This window comes from Alosa pseudoharengus, unplaced genomic scaffold, assembly GCF_046254945.1.
Source record: "Alosa pseudoharengus isolate Yale_2024_CS ecotype anadromous, Long Island Sound unplaced genomic scaffold, YU_APseudo_1.1 YU_APseudo_1.1_scf_15, whole genome shotgun sequence".
Classification (NCBI taxonomy): Eukaryota; Metazoa; Chordata; class Actinopteri; order Clupeiformes; family Clupeidae; genus Alosa; species Alosa pseudoharengus.
The window spans coordinates 40,539,972-40,560,114 of NW_027468620.1; the positions used below are offsets into that span (position 1 = coordinate 40,539,972).

At 40.5% G+C, this 20,143-nt stretch overlaps 1 long non-coding RNA gene across 1 annotated transcript; it reads right to left on the reverse strand.

Moving 5' to 3' along the window:
- Positions 1 to 15,095: 15,095 nt before the first annotated feature.
- LOC143123916 (uncharacterized) lies at positions 15,096 to 18,749 on the reverse strand. The gene is made up of 4 exons (XR_012986956.1): positions 18,725 to 18,749; positions 17,725 to 17,758; positions 16,278 to 16,343; positions 15,096 to 15,727 (listed from the first exon to the last, which is right to left on the reverse strand). It is a non-coding gene; the product is annotated as an uncharacterized LOC143123916 (long non-coding RNA).
- Between the last annotated feature and the right edge of the window lie 1,394 nt (positions 18,750 to 20,143).

A 20,143-nucleotide genomic window follows, 5' to 3' on the forward strand; every position in this document is an offset into this window, starting at 1 on the left:
CCGTAATATCCAATCGAAATTTGCGGCGAAGCCGACAAACAGGAAGTGAGCTCATATCTCAGCAACCCATTCATCTATCATAACCAAACTTGGTGCATGGACTCAGGACCCAATCAGGGGGACGCTCAAAAAATCTGGTGACCTTTGACCTCTAGGGGGCGCTGTAATTAAGAAACATGCCTTTTGGCCTGTAGCTGCTGTTGTGCTTAGAATTAAAACGCACTAGTGGTGTCTGATAATACTGTTGGAGGTCCTTAGGCCGACACAAGCCAACTTGTGATGTCATCTTATTTTATTCGGCCGCCATATTGGATTTAATCAAAAACATCAAAAAGTTTTCGCAGGTCACAAATTTCAGCGGATCCTCACCAAAATTGGCGGAGACCATCTTCAGACCATGCATTATCATTGCCTTTCTTTTTGGAACAATTGACAGCAGCATTCGGCTGTAACAGCCAATCGAAATTTGTGGCGAAGCCGCCAAACAGGAAGTGAGCTCATATCTCAGCAACCCTTGCATATATCAAAGCCAAACTTGGTGCATGGACTCAGGATCCAATCAGGGGGACGCTCAAAAAATATGGTGGCCTTTGACCTCTAGGGGGCGCTGCAATTAAGAATCATGCCTTTTGGCCTGTAGCTGCTTTTGTGTTTAGAATTAAAATGCACTAGTTGTTTCAGGTAATACTGTTGGAGTTCCTTAAGCTGACCCATGTCAACTTGTGATGTCATTGAAATTGATTCGGCCGCCATATTGGATTTAATCAAAAACACGAACAAGTTTTCGCAGGTCACAAATTTCAGCGGATCCTCACCAATATTGGCAGAGACAATATTCAGACCATGCCTTATCAGTGCATTTCTTTCTGGAACAATTGACAGAAGCATTCGGCTGTAACAGCCAATCGAAAATTTGCGGCGAAGCCGCCAAACAGGAAGTGAGCCCATATCTCAGAACCCTTTTATGTATCATAACCAAACGTAGTATATAGACTACTGATCCCATCAGGACGACGCTCAAAAAATTTGGTGACATTTGACCTCTAGGGGGCACTGCAATTAAGACACATGCCTTTTGGCCTGTAGCTGCTATTGTGCTTAGAATTAAATGCACTAGTTGTGTCTGGAAGACCCTTAGGTAGACCGAGGACAACTTGTGACATCAACGTAATTGATTCGGCCGCCATATTGGATTTAATCAAAAACACGAACAAGTTTTCACAGTTCACAAATTTCATCTGATTTTCACCAAAATTGGCACAGACCATCCTCAGACCATGCCTTATCACTGCCTAATTTTCTGCAATTATTGACAAAAGCATTCGCCCGTAACAGCCAATCGAAATCAGTGGCGAAGCCGCCAAACAGGAAATGAGCTCATATCTCAGCAACCCTTTCATGTATCATATTTAAACTTAGTAGATAGACTCATGATCCCATTAGGGAAATGCTCAAAAAATGTGGTGACCTTTGACCACTAGGGGGCATTGCAATTAGCAAAATTGTATTTTGGCATGTAGCTGCAATGTGTATTATTCCGCCATGGAAGTCTATGGCAGCCCATAGGACCGTCTGGTACAAAGTTGTAAAATTCGGCACACTGTTTGGGCATAGCTCCATGATTAATTTCACCAAGTTTTATGTTGACACCTTGAGCGCTCTAGCGCCACATCAGGTCAAAGTTGGACATGCGTTCACGCACTTAACCTTTGACCCATCCTTTCCGCCATATTCGAAACTAAACTGTCACAGGTCACACATTTGAAGCATTTGACCATTGAAATCAGCCGTAAAGCCGCCAAACAGTAAGTGAGCTCATATCTCTGCAACACTTTAATGCATCAATACCAAACTTACTACGCAGACTCGGGATCCCATTTTGAGGTGGCACACGACATTTGGTGACCTTTGACCTCAAGGGTGCGCTATAAGTAGCAAAAATACACAAATACATTTTGGCTTGTAATTGTTGATGTGTTTGTATTTAAAACTCACTAGCTGTGTAATAATATTGAACAACACATGCCAATGTTTGACGTCAATGTCATTTTTATTCATAACAGTTCATGTATAAGGATGTAAAACTTGACATGTTTAAGTTCATTCATTTAAAAAAAGTCACTGAATAATCAAAGTCTTTTTTTACTAAAGAAAGATAAGGCACAAAGTATGTGTACTTTATTAATAACACTTTGATTATAGCATAGCTAGTGGTATGAAATTAAATCCTTCACATTTAGCTTAGTTAATCTCTAAGTGTGGTTAGTCGGTTACATTTCAGGCTATTTATGGACTGAAAGTCATTATTGCAGTCATTGATAATCTGCTACAACTCTGGTAGACAGAACAATCTTTAAACATTCATAATATTTCTCATGTGATTCTCATGACACGTTTTCTACTCAATTGCATAAGATATAAACATATTAACACATTTCCAGAATTATTCTGGTTTATAATAAAAACATTATTAACAATAAGTGTTCAAATTGCAGAGGTAGAAATTACATGATATTATGCAAACAAATAACCTGAAAACTGGATAGTGTTACGAAAATACATAAGCTACACCCAGGTACACACTGATACTGATTGTCTTGTTTTTTTTTTTTTAATGGCACCTGCTACACAACAATAACGTGTGGCTGACGGTCCCTCAGGGGGTGGGGCTGCACCCTTAATTGACTGCGACGAGGGCACCTGTGTTGGTTGGGGTTTGGGAACATGGCGTTTCGCAATGGAGAGTTGTGTTGACTCTGAAGACGGCAGTGGATGTTGATTCTTTCGTATTTTTGGCCTGGTGTGATCAGCCGGAGGCCTACCAAGTTTCTCCAGGATTGGAGGGTTCCCTTTGAATGAGCGACGGGTTTTGCGTTGTTTTTGGCTAGCCATATAGTTTTGTTTTTCAGTACGTCGCCGAGTTGCCTAGTATCCACGCCGGGTTACGCCAACGCCAGCACTCACTTGTGCACGGGAAATACCTGGGAATACACCAAAGTTTTTAAACAAACTAAAAACTGCACGACCTCGGAAGGAGGACAAAGAACCGCGCGGGCTCTTCCGCGATAAGGCAGCGGCCCTGAGAACAGTCCCCGTGAGACGAGGTAAGCTCCATCTACCTGGGGAATCTGTCCGGTGCCGTTTCTTTTTGTTTTTGGCTTGTTTACATACACTTACGCACACAACATACACACACACAAACACTTAGTGTTGCTCCCGTTTCCCTCCACACATATGTTTACAGGGGTTTGACGAGCCGGGAGGGTTAACTGGGACGTAACAATAGTATGATAGTATGATATTTTTTTTGAATTATTGTATCAAATTTAATGTAAGAAAAAGAAAGTTCCATGCAAAACAATGACAACACAAAAAACAAACATGCCCAAAATAGTAAAAAATAAAACTGACAAAATGCAAAAACATATATAAGTACTTGACCACACAAGTGCAAAACATGAAGTCGTTAAATCCCCAATTATTTCTAATTCGCTTTTATTACTAAATGGGCCTATACCAATCTACAGGACAAAGTCAATCTTTTAACCGGTAGTCAGTAGATGGCCCCATCTACAGCTCATTGCCCTTTATAATACTGTCTGGTAGTGCTGTTGCAGATGGCCAAGATCAGCTACATGAACCTCAGCAGGTACCAAGGCTGATGGGGGTCCATGAGCCTAAACAGGCTCTGACTTTTACAGGTAACTGCTATTGGTTGCAAGGCTGGTGGAGGTCCATGACCCTGAACAGGCTCTTTGACAAGTACAAGTCCCTCTGCACCACCACAACCAACAATGAAAAAGGAGGAGTCTCAACAGGCTCTCCGTCTGGTACAGTTGGTTCGATAGGTTGTGTGGCTGGCAGATGAGCGGATGAGCCTTAGCAGTCCTCGCCATTGGTGTGCCCCAGGGAACAGACGCATGGACAAGCTCTGTGCATACCTGTGGCAGTGGCCACATCTCAGCTCTGAAGTCTCTCAGCAGGTATTCTTTGAGACTTGGTAAACATTATCTGTAAGGTAGTTTTAGAGCACATGTAAATTTACAGTAAAAGTATACATTATTTTGTTGCACAGGTGTTAGCAATAGTGTATAAAATGTACATCCTACTAAATATGCATAAACATTTAGATTGCATCTTTTGGCAAAAGAAAAACACGGATACTTACATAACCTTAATATAAGATCTTGATAGGCTGCATTGCTAGTGGATGTCTGTGATTCTCAGCAGGCCCTGTGATGGTGCAGGTCCCTTGCAAGGCTGCATTCCTGGACAATGTCCATGGTCCTCAGCAGGCCCTGTGTCTGGTGCAGTTCACTCGGAAGGCTGCATGGCTGGCAGATGTCCGCCATCCGCAGCAGGCTCTGTGACTGGTGCAGTTCTTTGGGAAGACTACGTTGCTGGCGGATGTCCGTGGTCCACAGCAGGCCCTGTGTCTGGTGCAGGTCACTCGAAAGGCTGTGTTGCTGGTGGTTGTTTGTCATCCGCAGCAGGCTCTTTGACTGGTGCAGTTTATTGGGAAGGCTGCGTTGCTGGCGGATATCTGTGATCCGCAGCAGGACTGGTGCAGGTCACTCGGAAGGCTGTGGGGCTGACTGATATCCATGATCCTCAGTAGAACTGGTGTAGGACACTCGGAAGGCTCTGAGGCTGGTGGATGGCTGTGATCCTCAGCAGGCTCTTTGACTGGTGCAGGTGACGCAAAAGGCTGCATTGCTGGTGGATGTCCGTGATTCGCAGCTGGACTGGTGCAGGTCTCTCAGAAGACTCTGAGGCTGATGGATGTCCGTGATCCTCAGCAGGACTGGTGCAGGTCATTTGGAAGGCTGCGTTACTGGCAGATGTCTGTGATCCACAGCAGGACTGGTGCAGGTCACTCGGAAGGCTGCGTTACTGGCAGATGTCTGTGATCCACAGCAGGACTGGTGCAGGTCACTCGGAAGGCTGCGTTACTGGCAGATGTCTGTGATCCACAGCAGGACTGGTGCAGGTCACTCGGAAGGCTGCGTTACTGGCGGATGTCCGTGATCAGCAGCAGGACTGGTGCAGGTCACTCCGAAGGCTGCGTTGTTGGTGGATGTCCGTGATCCTCAGCATGCCCTGTGTCTGGTGCAGGTCACTCGAAAGGCTACGTTGCTGGGCCTTGGCCAACATTTTCTGTATGGTTATTTGATAGCAGATGTACATTTACAATAAAAGTCTACATGCTATTGTTACACAGGTAAAATAAACCAACATGTCTTTTTCTTAAAGTTTACATCCTGTCAAAAGTGCATGAATCAGAATTAGGATGCCTGTCTTGGAAAAAAATTACAGTTATATATATCATATAATGGATACTCACATAATGTCAATATGTCAGGAGAGCATGACTGCATTTCTGACTCCAAACCTCTGTAGTGGTTGGTTCAGTTTTGTCTTACAAAGTAGGACTTCTTGCACTCCATATTCAGTCCATTGTTTTGTGGTGGTTAATTGTATAGATCCAGCAGTGAAATTTAGCAATATGTTAGTGAATAGATTCCATATGCCAATATGAAATGAAATTCATAGAGCATTAGTAACTTTTCTGATATAATATCAATAACTCTTCCTACTTTTTCCTTCCATGCCAAAACATACTTCACAATAATTGATAATAACATAACAAAACAAAACAAAATAAAAATAGTTCATTCAATGTATCAACAAGTAAAGTAGGCCTAACATGTTACACACCATCTAAATTAGTCTGCGGTGTGATAACAAAATACTTATAGTACAGTCGCAGCTAAAACAAATCAGTCCCACACAAAAGAACAGAACACAAAAGAACAGCCTAATACAAAATCAGGCCCAAATGGAAAACGAACAACGCATCACACAGGCAGAAAAAATAAAACTTCAACCATTAAATATGTCTTATTTCAAGTTGTTGTCCAGGACTAATGGCTGAAAATTGTCCTGGGTTGATTAAGTAGCCAACTGAATTGTCCTCACCCAATCTAAAACTTAGAAACAAAAATAAACTTTCTTCTCTGAATTCTTCATGTCAAAACATAGCATTTTTACATAAACAAAATATTTATCTAAGGTCTGTCAATATATTGTAACAGATTTGTAAATAAAATAATCAACTGATACATATTTTAACTACTTTAACAATGCAATTTACTTTGATTCACCATGTGTATTAGACCCTGTTTACAGAACTGCATACCAAGTGGACAGTGCTGAATATGTAAATGACTGCTAACATGTATTTTCATCACTCAGACAAAAATGGTAAGGTGTTTTCCTTCGACTATGTAAAGCGACCTTGGGTTTGAGAAAGGCGCTATATACAGTAAAATAAACATATTATTATTATTATTATTATTATTATTCAGTTCAATTGGTATGAAAGATACACAGTGCTAAGACGCCACTTGTCAGTCTCGTAGACATAGAAATCACTGCTAAAAATGGCTGTATAGTCCGACACAGGAATAATGGCTGTTGCTGCTGTTTTTTTTTTTAATCCAAATGGTATTCTTCTGACTGTGTCCTCTGAATTTCCCCCTTTACACATCACCTATCTCCAGCAAGCGTGTTTACTCACATGCTTGTCTCAGCAGACTGCATTGCTGTCCATGGCTTTCATGTCCTTCAACTGCCCTGGTGCTGGTGGCAACTCCACCAAACAGAATGTCCTTGGAGATTCTGCCCTTTTCCAAGAAATAGTGGTGTTGCAGCGAGATGAGGCTGGGCCTCTGACTTGTGTCAGCTTAAAGGGAACAGAACTGATCCCACAGTAAATGACAAGAGTTTGTCTGTAATCAGCACTATCTCAAGTGATCTTCATGGTATCATGATTTTACTGTACCAAAGCATTTGTCAGTATGACACCAATACGGGTGAACCAGGTACACTTTTTGTGTCACACAACTGTTGAAAACTGTAGCTTAGCTGCAAATTGGTGGTGATTTGGACACCTTCGATATGGATGATAAACAGCAATGGCATGACTGTCCACTTGGTATAATTCCATAATTCATAAAAATGTTAAACAAAAAAAATCCCTGTATGGGGGCCATTTTCCAAAAGAAGTTGCACTTAAGATTTGTTTTCTTTGTTTGTTTTCACCATTCTTACATAATCTCAAGACAATTCATTCATACATAATTTATTCTTTCACTTCATTGAAGATTTAAGGTATTGTTGTCCTTCAACTCGGTGTTGCAATAATAATACCAGTCTTCAACTGACTGTGATATCTGTGTCAAATAATACGGTTAATTTTATTTTACTGTTATCGTTTTTTTGTACACTAAAATTGAACTGCTGTGTTTGCTGTTATTGACTGTTATCGTCTTAACTGTAATTCACTGATGATGTTAAGGTTTTACAATAACGGTAAAGATAAAATCATTCAATAGAGTGATATGTCTGTCCATTAATTAAAACTTTAATTTGGACTCTTTTTAGCATTTAAAGCATTATGCATAACTTGGTGTAATGGTGGTGTAATGTAACCAAAATGAAATAATTTGACAAACATTAACAAGACATAGTCTAAAATGCTTTAGACAATTAAGGAATGATCTGCTGACTTTAAAAAAAAAATTAGTTGCCTAGATAATAAATCAACTGTATAGCTTCCTGATATTTACATATTCATCTGTATATCTTTACCGTTATTTGCAACTTCTTTTGGAAAATGGCCCCCATACCCCTCCCATCCCTTGCAAGGACCGTCCAGTGTTATGCTTTCTCCTTGCCACCACCCACCCACCCAAACCCCACTTAGCGGACGGAATATGAAGTGAACTCATAATGATGTCATATGTAACATAGCCAGAACATAAATGCCTACCTATTCAAAGACGAATATTATTAATCACAGAAAACATTACAACAGTGAGATCAGTATCGCTTCATGAAAACTGTAGTATGTCTGCACAACTTCAACAACAACATCTTCTGTGCCTTTAATGTAGACATGATCTATTAATGTACCTTTTTCAGTTGTAGCTGCTTGCACATGTTGAGTGTACCCATGCCGTTCCAGTAACTTGAGAATTGTAGACGATACAAAGATGTCCTCATTGAAGTCTCCCATGATGAGTTTCCTCCCTGGATGCTTCTCAAGTTCAAAGATGACCTGTAATAACTGTTCTCGAAACATGTCAATCTTATAAGAGCTGGGCCTGTACAACACAGCAGCAATCAAATTTGCATGAGGTATTTCAAAATACAGACATTCCAAATTGCATCTTTCTGGAATTGACACCTGCACATCAATGTTTTCTGAACAATACACACCAACTCCACCTCTTTGTTGTTGTTTCAGCGCTGCAAAGGCTGGCTCGGAGTCATCGTAACAGTTTCCTCTCGGATTGTGTTTGAAGACGTATCCTGGAAGTTGTGGCTCTTCTTCAGTGTCTACATTGAGCCACGTCTCTGTTAAGCAAATACAATCAGCGTTCATGAGGGCTTTGTGGGATTGAACATCCTGAATGTGAGCATTCAAACTCTGCACATTGTGAAGTGCTACTGTGCACACAGGGTTCATGTTGGATGAAACAGACATTCCAAAGTCAAACTCAGGCAAGCTTTTCATAGCCGAACCTACTTTGTTATCACAAAATATGGCAGATTCTTTGAAGTCCTCAATTATCAGCCCACCGAGAGTTCTAACACGACTCAATGCAACGTATGCTTGTCCTGGAGCAAAGATCTTCTTGAGTGATACAACAGCCCTTTCAACAGTAAGCCCTTGACATTTATGCACAGTTACTGACCAGGCCAGGCTAATCGGCAGTTGCCTTCGTACTCCACCATTAGTAGCCACTTGTTCCTCTTGCACTTCCACTATCGTTGAACGTTCAGAAACCCTTTTTGCTTTTGACCTCTGGATCTTTCCTACATTAGGGTCTTCAAACTCCACGTGGATAGCTGCAGGTATGTCATCCTCTTGTTGACTCTGAATGATTTCCACGACTGTGCCACATGCTCCGTTGACAAGGCCATCAGACACATCTATGTTTTTCTTCAACATGACCCTTGCTCCAACACCCAACGAAACACATTTAGGCAAGCAAGAGTTGAAAACTTTTGTGTGAAAGCCAACTTTCCGTTCCATTCTTCCAGTTTTGGGATTTCGGACAAAGTCTTGAGCACGTATGCTGATTGCGTCTGGGCAGGTCTCTTGCAGTCTCTTCACGTTATATTCATCAACCTCTGCATTTGTAGCATACACATGAATGTCTGTAGATTCCTCACCAGTTTCACGCTGCCTCAATGTGAGAACATCACAGTTGGTGAGAGGTTCGTTCTTTTTACGGACTCTGAGACGATTAAGCATTTCTGCAAATGCTGCATTTTCTTGTCTAACAACTTTAGTCAGTTCTGCAACCTCAAAGTTGTTGTCCCACAGGTTGGCTCCTTTGTTTTCAGCAAAAAGAGGCGTGCCTTTCACGGGCTTGAGTTGAAAAAAATCACCCACACAAATCAGGGAAACTTTTGCAAACAAGGAATAATCACCAGTCTGCTTGATTTGACGCAGTCTACCATGAATGTAAGCCAAAAGACGGTGGTCGACCATGGACACTTCATCAATGATCAGAATTTGCAAGCTGCCCATTTTGGTTCGCAAAGAATTTACTTTCTCATCACCTAGTGGTTGATATGGCAGTTTGACATTTGCACCAATGGAGAATGTATTGTGAATTGTTGCAGCGCCAATGTTATATGCAGCCACTCCTGTAGGGGCTGTTAGAAGCACAGTGAGGTCCTAAGGATTTTCAGCAATCTGTGACAACAGCCGTGTAGATTCGTAATGTATCGCTTTGATTAAATGGCTTTTCCCCGTTCCTGCTCCACCAGTAATGAATAATCGCAACGGTTCAGGATTTTGTCCAAACAGTTTCTGCAAACACCACTTACGAACAGCATAGAATATGGCAGACTGTTCTTCATTTAATGATCGCAATAAATGCAATGCATCCTGTCTGGGCATTGACACATGATTTGTTTCCAAAGTGCATGTAGTCTGTGGGTTTGCTGTCAGGTCAGGAATGAGTTTGTCATCATCATCACCTTCATCATCTACAACTTTTTCTTTCATCAGATCCAAACAACGAAGACGCTCCCTTTCTGTTTCAGGACATATTTGAGCCCAGGCATCTTCCAAATCAATTTTGTCTTCCAGCAGCTGTTTAGCTCTGTCAATCTCATCACTTTCTTTTTCAAATAAAGCTTTGTTGGTATCCACAATCGACTGCACTCTTTGAACATCAACACCACATTTCACTGCACCATTTTTATAGAAATGTTCATATGTATCAAACTGGGGCGGTTTGAGGTGACAGTCTTCATAGTAAGGCAGAAACAGTTGCAGCAACGAATGGAAGTACTTTTCAGGGTTTTTTGTGGGAGAAAATCTGGGATACCTCACGACAGCAGGTTCAGTTCGGGTCCTTCGTTTCACAAAACCACAATTGTTGTTGAGCTGTATAATGTCATGTGAATCTTTTTCAGTCGGAACCTGTGACTTTGATAGAACTCTGTATTCAGAACAAAAACTGGCCAGGCATAAATCCTCAAATTGTTCATTCTGGGGTCTGCTCTTATATCTCTCAATCACATTGGTCATCCAAATGCTGCTTTCATCATTACACTGTTGGAATTGGGCTTTATTTTGAAGTACATGCAGAGGTAAACTCATCCTAACAGGATTATCACCAACTGGAATGAACTGTACGTCACGAGAGCATTCTTTCAAGTGCATGTGTGTTAATCGATACACTGCCTCTTGGGCTGAAACTTCTCTGTTGTGTAGGTATACACTTCCAAGCTGTTTGAATGCTGCTTTTGCATCAAGGTTGCCATTCATTGACTCGTCTTGGGCACGTTGTAAGAGCAAACCCATTTCTTGTTCTGCTTTTGTGATGTACGACAGTATGTAGACCACAACTGAAAAGGCATCTGTGACATACTGGATATCCATATTGCCTTGCCAAGCACGGAGTAAGTCTTTGTTGTACTGGTTCACCCAAATGTCTCCAGGATTTCGTTTCAGGACAATGCTTTTCTTTTTGGAACATATGTTGTACGCCTTTTCAAACAAACCTTGATCTATCCCAAGAGACTCAAAAAATGCATCGGCTGTATCAAAATTCATGTCAGGCATGGTCAACGCAGTTTTAACATTCTTTATTATTGCACTCGCACTTGTATTGTCATCATTGCCATTCAAGTCCTCACAGTTACCGCCTCGTGTGATGAAAGTACAGCTTGATGGTGGCCGTGGGAAGTTGAACCTGCACACTGTGTTTTTCTTGCGGCAAGTCTTAGAGTGTCTTGTGCTGTGCCTCTGTACGCTGCTCACAACCTCATAAAGCTCTGCATCTGTTTCTGGTGGAATCTCACAAGTGATGTATGTATCTATGAACTGTGCCACTTCATCATCACTCTCTTTATCAATCTTGGGAGCATTTTCAACCCAAAAGAGACAGTGGACATGAGGAGAACCACGTTGTTGAAATTCAACACGATAAAAGTAGTCCTTTATTTTCCCTATGGGTTCTGCTGGCGACATGATTACATCACGGAGAAAGCAATGCCATCTGTGATCAAACATTCTTGCCGCTGTCACAGGGTTTCGACGTATGAGTCCACATTTGTCAGACCAGTCAAGATCGTCAACAGACGTTTGTTTACCTTCTATTCTTAGAATAGAGTTCAGCATTTCAGGCCATCTCAAATCTGCAGAGCTAAAAGATGCAAAGAACGTGGGTATGGAGAGTTGTCTTATCATGGCAAATAAATCTTTCTGAACTGCCATCCAGTATGGAGGTGTGCCACGAATTCCTCGTAAGAACTTGTATCCTTCGTCATTGCGCAATATTTTACCCAACGACTCTGAGTTCAACAACATGTCTGGTGATGCGTCTTTCAGAGAAGAGTTGCCGCCACCTTTGCGTAATGCCACTGATACACCAGATACAACTTGATGCACCTCTGATATGTATTGTGCGTAAAAAATGAAGTCTGTGTTCTGTGCAAAATGCCCATCTGCATTCAGAATGCGTGTATTCAGGTACCGTGACAGAGTTATTTTGGACTCTCTTTCATCATGGAATGTAGGTCCACCAGATGGATACAAAACAGGGAAACATTTTGCCTCGTTGGTTTTATCAGACAGCAACCTCACTGGACTGTTACCTTCACCTGGTGCCACATTAAGTATATCCTGAAAATTCTGATCAATGATCTCTGAACCCAGATCGACAGGTTGTAATGATGTATCTGACAAAAGCCCATTCTGGTCTTTGATATAAGTTACATCTTCCTCTGCTTGCTCTTCAGGAACATTGTCATCATCACTGTTAGCAGGTGTTTCGTGTTTGGTACTTTCCTCATTCTGGTCAGTGCCATTCAGAGAGTTTACCCATTCGTCATTCATAGTCACATCACCGTACCATTTATTGTTTGCCATCAAATACCTCAGTGCATTTCTGACACGATCAGTGTGGACATACATGTACTCGTAATGACCTTTATACGTCAACTTGCGTTTCAGTTTCACTCTTATCATCTTGTCATCACATTCATTTCTTGGGAGTATATTTGTCACACCTGCGTTATTAACTGGAACAGAGACGCAAGGACCATGGCAAGCTCTCTGGCGGCCTCGAGGCAAACACAACAGCTTCATGAAGGGAATGTGACGTGCAATGAGATGTTGTTCCAAAGAGTTTAGACATTTAAGTTCCGCTGGAATATCATCCAAATGCATGTTGTTGGTAACACTCTCTTCGGGAAGTTTTCCTCCAAGTATTTTACGATGACATGTATGGCAAATCCATAATTTGCTTGATGGACTATCAGACAAATGACATTTCTGATCACATTCAACATCACACACATGTAAATATTGCAATGTTATGCATCTATTAGCCAATGCAGCCACTTCTGCTCCTTTTCTTTCATAGCAATGTCTTTTACACTCAACCACTTGCTTCCTGAAGAGTAAACGGTGACATACTGAGCATACATATTCAGGACCACAGCTGACCTCCTGACGAAAATGATCAATAGCTAGGCCAATGTCTTCTTGTTTCTTCTGCCATATTAAACAACTCTCACGACTTCTTTTGATTTTATTTATACGGATGTTTTCATTTTCTTGATACTTCCTCTTGTTATGCTCTTTAATTTTGTTCTGGAATCCAATGTTTTTCTTGTATTTCATATGACTGTAATCACGGACAAGTCTCTGAAATGTGCTGTTTGTTTTATATTTAACTTTAGAATAATCACGGACAGCATTCTGATGTTTAAGATTTCTCCTGTATTTGTCTTTGGAATACTCTCGTACCTTTGCTTGAAAATCTGTATTTTCCTTATATTTCTTTTGAAAATAAACACTTCGTAATTTCTGAAATTTTGGATTTGTTTGATATTTTCTCTGAAAACGCTGAAGCACGAATTTCCTAAAGTCCAGATTTGTTCTGTATTTCTTTAGGAAATAGTCACGAGAGCACTGGCGCTTAGTCTGTTTGGCAAGCTTATCTTTCTGGTACTTATCTTTGACATATTGAACTTTTCTCTGTCTGTAATCATTATCATTTTGATATTGTTGGCGGTCTTTCTTTGCTTTCACATTTTCTGATTCATCTTTCAACTTTCTTTTCCGTTGTGGCCTCAAGTTGTCATCAATCTTGACTGGCTGGCATGTTCCTGCACAAGGCCTTCCTGCATCTTTGTGTTGTACACATTCAACAACTTCATAATGACTGCCAGTGTGATTTAAATAAATGCAATTATCTCTACATGTCTGTGAGTCTGTAGGTCTGTGCATATTCCATCTTCCATCATTGAAAGTAAATATAGTTGTTTGCAATAAGTCAGCAGCAGCAAAAATATCAATCTCTTTTGCCCATGAACCACAGTAGTAGATTCTTGATTTACTCACATAGTCCTGCACAGATATGTATTCATCCCTCAGATATGTTTCAAATTTGATGCTGTTTCTCTGAAGGTGTTTCACGACAGCCCGTCTTATTTTCAAATGCTTGTCTTCATTGTGACAAATGCTAAAGGTTAGGCTACGGTAAAAGCAATTCCCATCAGGTTTTATGCTTTTTATCTTACAGGGACATCCCATGTCATCGAGATCAGTGGTTGCCATTAAGCCTAAATCAACATTTTCATTTTGAAGCTCTAAACGCGTGCACAGTGCATCCTGGTCCTGACGAGTTAAAGGTTTAAAAGCCTGTTTGTGTACTCTTGTATCAGTTATGATGACATCATCAGTTGCCTGCAGATTACGCTTTAAAGACTGTTTGTGTGTTTCTACATCGACAAGAATGACATCGTCTGTTGTACTTTCATTGAATGACTGCTTATCCTTTTTGGTCTCTGGTTTCTTTACATTACACTCACAGCTTCTGTTTTCGTCCTTTGATGCACGATCTCTGTTCAGAGTTACGCCAACTTCATGTACATACAGAGGTCTGCAAACGTTTTGTTTAACATCCTTACAGGGCATTCCTTTCAAAACATCACTGTAGAGTGTTCTGCTGCTTACATTGGAACGGGCATTTGTGTCTTGTTTTGTCTGCAACTGTTCTGTGCAATTTGTAGCATTTCCTACAACCTTTGGTGGCTTAAACAACCCACTTACAAATTCCTGCCGTTGGTACACTTTAGGCCTACCCTTCACAGCATCACTGTAGAGTGGACAGTAATTCACAGAGCTTGTTGCGCAGCTGGATGAGTCAGTCATCTCGGTGGTTGCATGAGTTACTGCTGTGACACCAGTTACCTCAAACCGTGGTGTGCTTACGCCAAAAGATCGTGCAAAGTCATAAACAGATGTGATCAGGGCCTGTACAGAGCTGAAGTATGCAACACAACTTGTCCTCTGACCTCTCTGGTTGACATTCCTGTTTGCATGTGAATCAACAAAGGCAAACCTTGCTCCTGCATTCACTATAGCACATGTATTAGCACAAATGGTTAACAAACAAGCATCATTGCTAAACAGTGCCCGCTGCAGTGCTACATCAAAAGGCATGGCAACATCACGCAAAGCATGGTCATAGTCATCAACGTGAATAAATCCAGTGTAAGATTCAGCAAAGTTTATTGCAAAATCACAATTCCACACTTCATATTGCCTAGGTAATTCAGACACAGCAATGTAACCCCTTCCATGGTCTCTTATTTTACCCTGTCCACTCATTGACCTGTATAGAACAGTTCCCTTAATCAAAACATCATCAAGATCTCCAGTTTCCCAGCTCCACACGTTCTTCATCTTGGACTTCAAAACAGCAGTCAAGCTGATGGCACCACACTGCTTGTTGCGCACATTTCCAAACCGTGAATGACCTTGATGAAAAGACCCCATCAGCACAGATCTCTCTGGGAAGTCAACAGATTCATTCAAAGAACAACAATCAGTAGCATTATTTTCTTTCACATTACTTGACAATGAGTTTACAACAGAGTCATGGCACATATTCAGAGTTTTGGTAGAGTTTGTTTGAGAGTTGGTAGAGTTTGCTTGTATTGCGTCCGAAGACTGTAACTGGCATTGTAACTGGCATTGTAACTGGCATTGTAACTGGCATTGCAACTGGCTGTCCGAAGACTGTATAGCGTCCGAAGACTGTGTGTGGGCTTTTTTACGAGGACGCCCAACCTCGTCACAGGAGACCAAGTCAACCTGCGCCACCGGGGACCTCTTGCTCGGCACCTGTAACACAGAAAACCCATCATAAAGTTACCAAGTCTAACATACCATACTTCTTTAATAATTCCATCATTAAAGCAACTAATATACACATACTTTCAGAACAGTAATGTTAATATATTTAGATCATGATTCAGCAACTTCAAAAGGAAATATGGAGTTTTCACATAGGTCTCCGTTTCTCAAGGTCACTGAGTACTGTTGGTATGAAACAAAATCAAAACAATCAGTTTTTCCTAGCTCAAGTTGCTACAACCAGCAGCTACCGGTAAAACAAACATTTTCATTTTTTGTACCGACAATACTTGGTCACCTTGAGAAACGTAGATCTATGTAAGAACTCGCTGGATTTCTCCTTTAAATTAGACATGCAGCACATCCTTCATTAAAATCAAATACATTCAACATGTAAGCGGCATATTTCAAGCAAACATAAAAACTACTGTAAATAAGAATGGGGAGAAACATATCAAATGTGTCCAACATTACATGTTTCCTATTAAACACACAATCATAATACATCAGGACATATAGTAAAGCTCAACAGCCTGACCTCAGTGGACCTCAAGTCAGCCTCTCTCTTCTTGGCCGCCCTGGACCGCTTGCTTGGACGCGGCATCTGCAAAATACACAGAAAACAATAGAAATCTCATACAGTTAGCACTAATACTTTCATCAGTTCTGATAAACAGGCAATAACAATGTACATATTTACATCATAAAGACTCTTTAACTTCTGAACTTAAGACAGGGCTCTACATTTAAAAAAAAAAAATCCAGGAGCACTTATGCGCCCAAGTTAAAAGATTTAAGAGCACAGAAAAAAATCTGGTTGCACAGTCGGTTCTGTACTTAACTTACACATAATGTAACATTGCACTGCAGCTAACAGTTAAACATGCCAGTACACCAATTGCTTGCAATTGATTGCAAATGACAGACATACCTGACTACTTTATTTTCAATCCGTTCTATTTTTCTGCATTTTGTTAATGTAAAATATAATGCATTGGCGTAGCCCATTTGCATTTAGCCTGTATATAAGTATCTTGCCAAATGTAATTTATTTATTTGTGAATCCATCCGTAGCAAATCCAAATATGCCTATGGTGACCTATCTGACTGCATACTGCCCACTACTACTACTAAAACCAGGACTAACGCCAATTTTCTCTTCCACAAAACACGAACATAGTCTAATCAAGGATATTTATATTTTTTTGAAATATTTGCCTTGATGGGGGCAGTAGGCAAATGTTACTTTTTTATTTTGCACTTCCTGCTAGAGTAGGCCACACTGCATTTATCAAAAGGGGTGATATGTAGCTTTATAGCTATTATTAATCTGCTAAACAAATCTGGAGGATTGTTACATACCACTAGGCCTACACACAAGTACCATGAAATGGAACCTATTGCACACATTTACAGCTACACCCTAGTTAGGCATACACATTCTTGACCTAAAGTACAAAGCATACGAGACAGGAATAAAACTAATCCAAGCTCAGGATGAGCAACTATGTGAGCATCTCTGTCCAAAGCCCAGCAACCCAATTCAACCTGCATCCCGGTATACAAATCAGACTATTAACCAAATGTTAGGATTAACTTACAATACAGCAGTAATGTTTCCCTCTACAACACTTAAACCGTCCTTACTTACTTTCATATGCATGCCACACCACATTCATCCATAACACAAATAATACCAGGAGGAGTCCCTGCAGTGATTCTCATGACTTTCTACTATGAGGCCATAGAAATTACTCTGAATCAGCACATATCAGTGTAATATACTAGTTTTTCTGTCCAGAACTGTAAGGCCATACACAAGGCCGAGCACAGCTGTAATTATTCCAGATAAACATATGGCATATTTCTTACTAGCACTACGGTTTTACATTTTGCAGGCAATGCAGCATAAAAGTTTCAAAATTTCCCTAGAAGTTGTAGTAGTTGCTACGTTACATAAAAGCCCTGAAACATTTAACACTTACCTTCAATTAACTTGCTCAAAAAGGAATCCAAAATCTGGAAAACATTTAACATATATAGTTTATTAAAGATACAAACTTAGCATTTACAATTACATAGATATGTACTTTGAGCTTACAAACGAGTGATTTTGCTTGTAATTGTAAAAGAGTATTTTAGCCGTAACCTACGTATTCATAGCTATGATTTTAGCAGCCTCGGTCACATTCCACCCAAACAAGACCAATTTAACCTAGGATAACTTCACATCCTCTGTTTAAAATCAATTAAATTACTTCATTTGTTAAGAATTGTACATAGTTACCTGCCTTTACACACGGTGTACATGAAACGGAGCCATACATTTGTTTAATGCTTAATCAACTCGTACGGGTTTGCTATGTTCTCCCTTCAGCTATAAGTTAGCTGCTAGAAGTCTGTCTGATTTAGCAGAGAATGTCTAAACGGGCTCTGCTAACATTAAGGTTAACTTGCATTCCAAACGGCTTTCAAGATCAGACATGACTCCAAAACTCAACCAAGGTTATAGTACCGAAAAACGTTTTCCAACAGTTAGTTCTATTCCAAATGAGTTCAGTTAACGTTAACGTTACCACAAAGTTAATTGCTCACAATCAAACGTGCCTAACAACGTTACCCTGCATCATGGCGTGAAGCCAGCATGATGTAAACTTAATTCGACGATACAACGTATTTCATGAGATTAACACATTGCCTGCTTCCATAGGATAATATGTTTTATGTAACGTTAGGCTATTAAAGTTACTAATTCATTTTTACACAATCACTACCTTTCCTGTCTGCCTAACTTTAACGTTAACGTTTGTCGTTCATAGTGTGACACTAAAACGTTAGCAGCTGCTAACACATTTAACAAAGGTGGCTCTCCAGATGCACCTCAGCTAGACATATTTTTGTGTGCCTATTCTGTTATAAGTAGCTCAAAACCAAATATACAGACATATCAATTCATTTTCTGGAGATGTTAACTTTGCGTCTTACCTCGACAGTTGTAGTCAGCTAAAAGAAAGATGGTAGATGTCACAGAGGAGTTATTGGATAATACTCGTCACAATAAAAGTCCCTACTTCATTTGCCATTCTCGATATCAAAATATTTCCACACAGAACACAAAATACATTTGATGGAAAGGTTAGAGATTACAGGTGATAGGTTAAAAAACAAATATCACCATGAAACTTAACTACCATGAAACTTATTTACTATCATAAAAAACATCATTGTTGTATTGCAAGTTTTCTGAAATCTCATATCCAGACTCAGCAAATCAGGCAATATCTGCATAAAATGTGGTAGGCCTAATTTGCATGATTAAAAAAAAAGAAATGTGAATAAAGGATAAAGTCAGACAAAAATATTTGTATTTTATTGACATTACATAGGCTCCAACATTTAGTAACAGTCACACCATTATTGCACCCAACATATATCTGAAAACACATCTGATTGAAGCTTATGTTGTTTCACACATGGGGGTATTATATATAACTGGAGAGAGTGATTAAGTCCCGCCCTCCATACAAATGAATGGCGGACACTAGGCTAATAAATCTGGCCAATTCATAGTCAATGCCATATTGAACACTGCAGCTCGGATCCAGCGCCAGTCAGCTCTGACCATGCACCAAGTTCCAAAGCTGGAAATGACACATGGACCAACGTTATTTTTTATTCGATATTCTGTAAAAGGAGAGTCATCTTCCAGTTCAGGGTGGCCATAATGCACATACCATGCTTGCCACGTAACAAGAAGAAAAAGTTGCTAAACAGAAAGTGAGCTCATATTTCACTTTTCGCAACGCTTTCATGTATCAAAACCAAACTTAGTACATGTACCTCAGACCCCATCAGGAACACGCTCAAGAAATTTGGTGACCTTTGACCTCTAGGGGGCTCTGTAACTGACAAAAATGTATTTTGGCCAGTAGTTGCTGATGTGCGTTATTCTGCAAAGGAAATCAATGGCAGCCCATAGAACCGTCTGGTAAAAAGTTATACAATGTTGCACACTGATTGGGGACAGTCCAATAATTAATTTCACTCAAGGGCTCTAGCGCCACCAACAGGCCAAATTTGGATGTGTGTTCACCACATGTTGTGTTGTCTGTGTTGATGTGTGTTGACCTCTGTGTTTAAATCACAGCAAGTGTGATCGATCTTTCATTTTTGATGTGAAACTGATGACAGCAAGTTACTTCCAGTTCATTCTAATGCGTGCGTGCAAGGGTGGGGCGGAGTGGGACGGGCAGGGGCGATTGCGGCGGTGGGCTGGCTGAGGGAGGGTGCGGCAACACTTAGCCTTGGTTCAGCCCCACAAAATCAGCTATGTTTTGATGTGAAACTTGACCTTGTAACTCAGCCAATCTTGGGTTGTTTGCCATGGAACTAGCTGTGACTGCT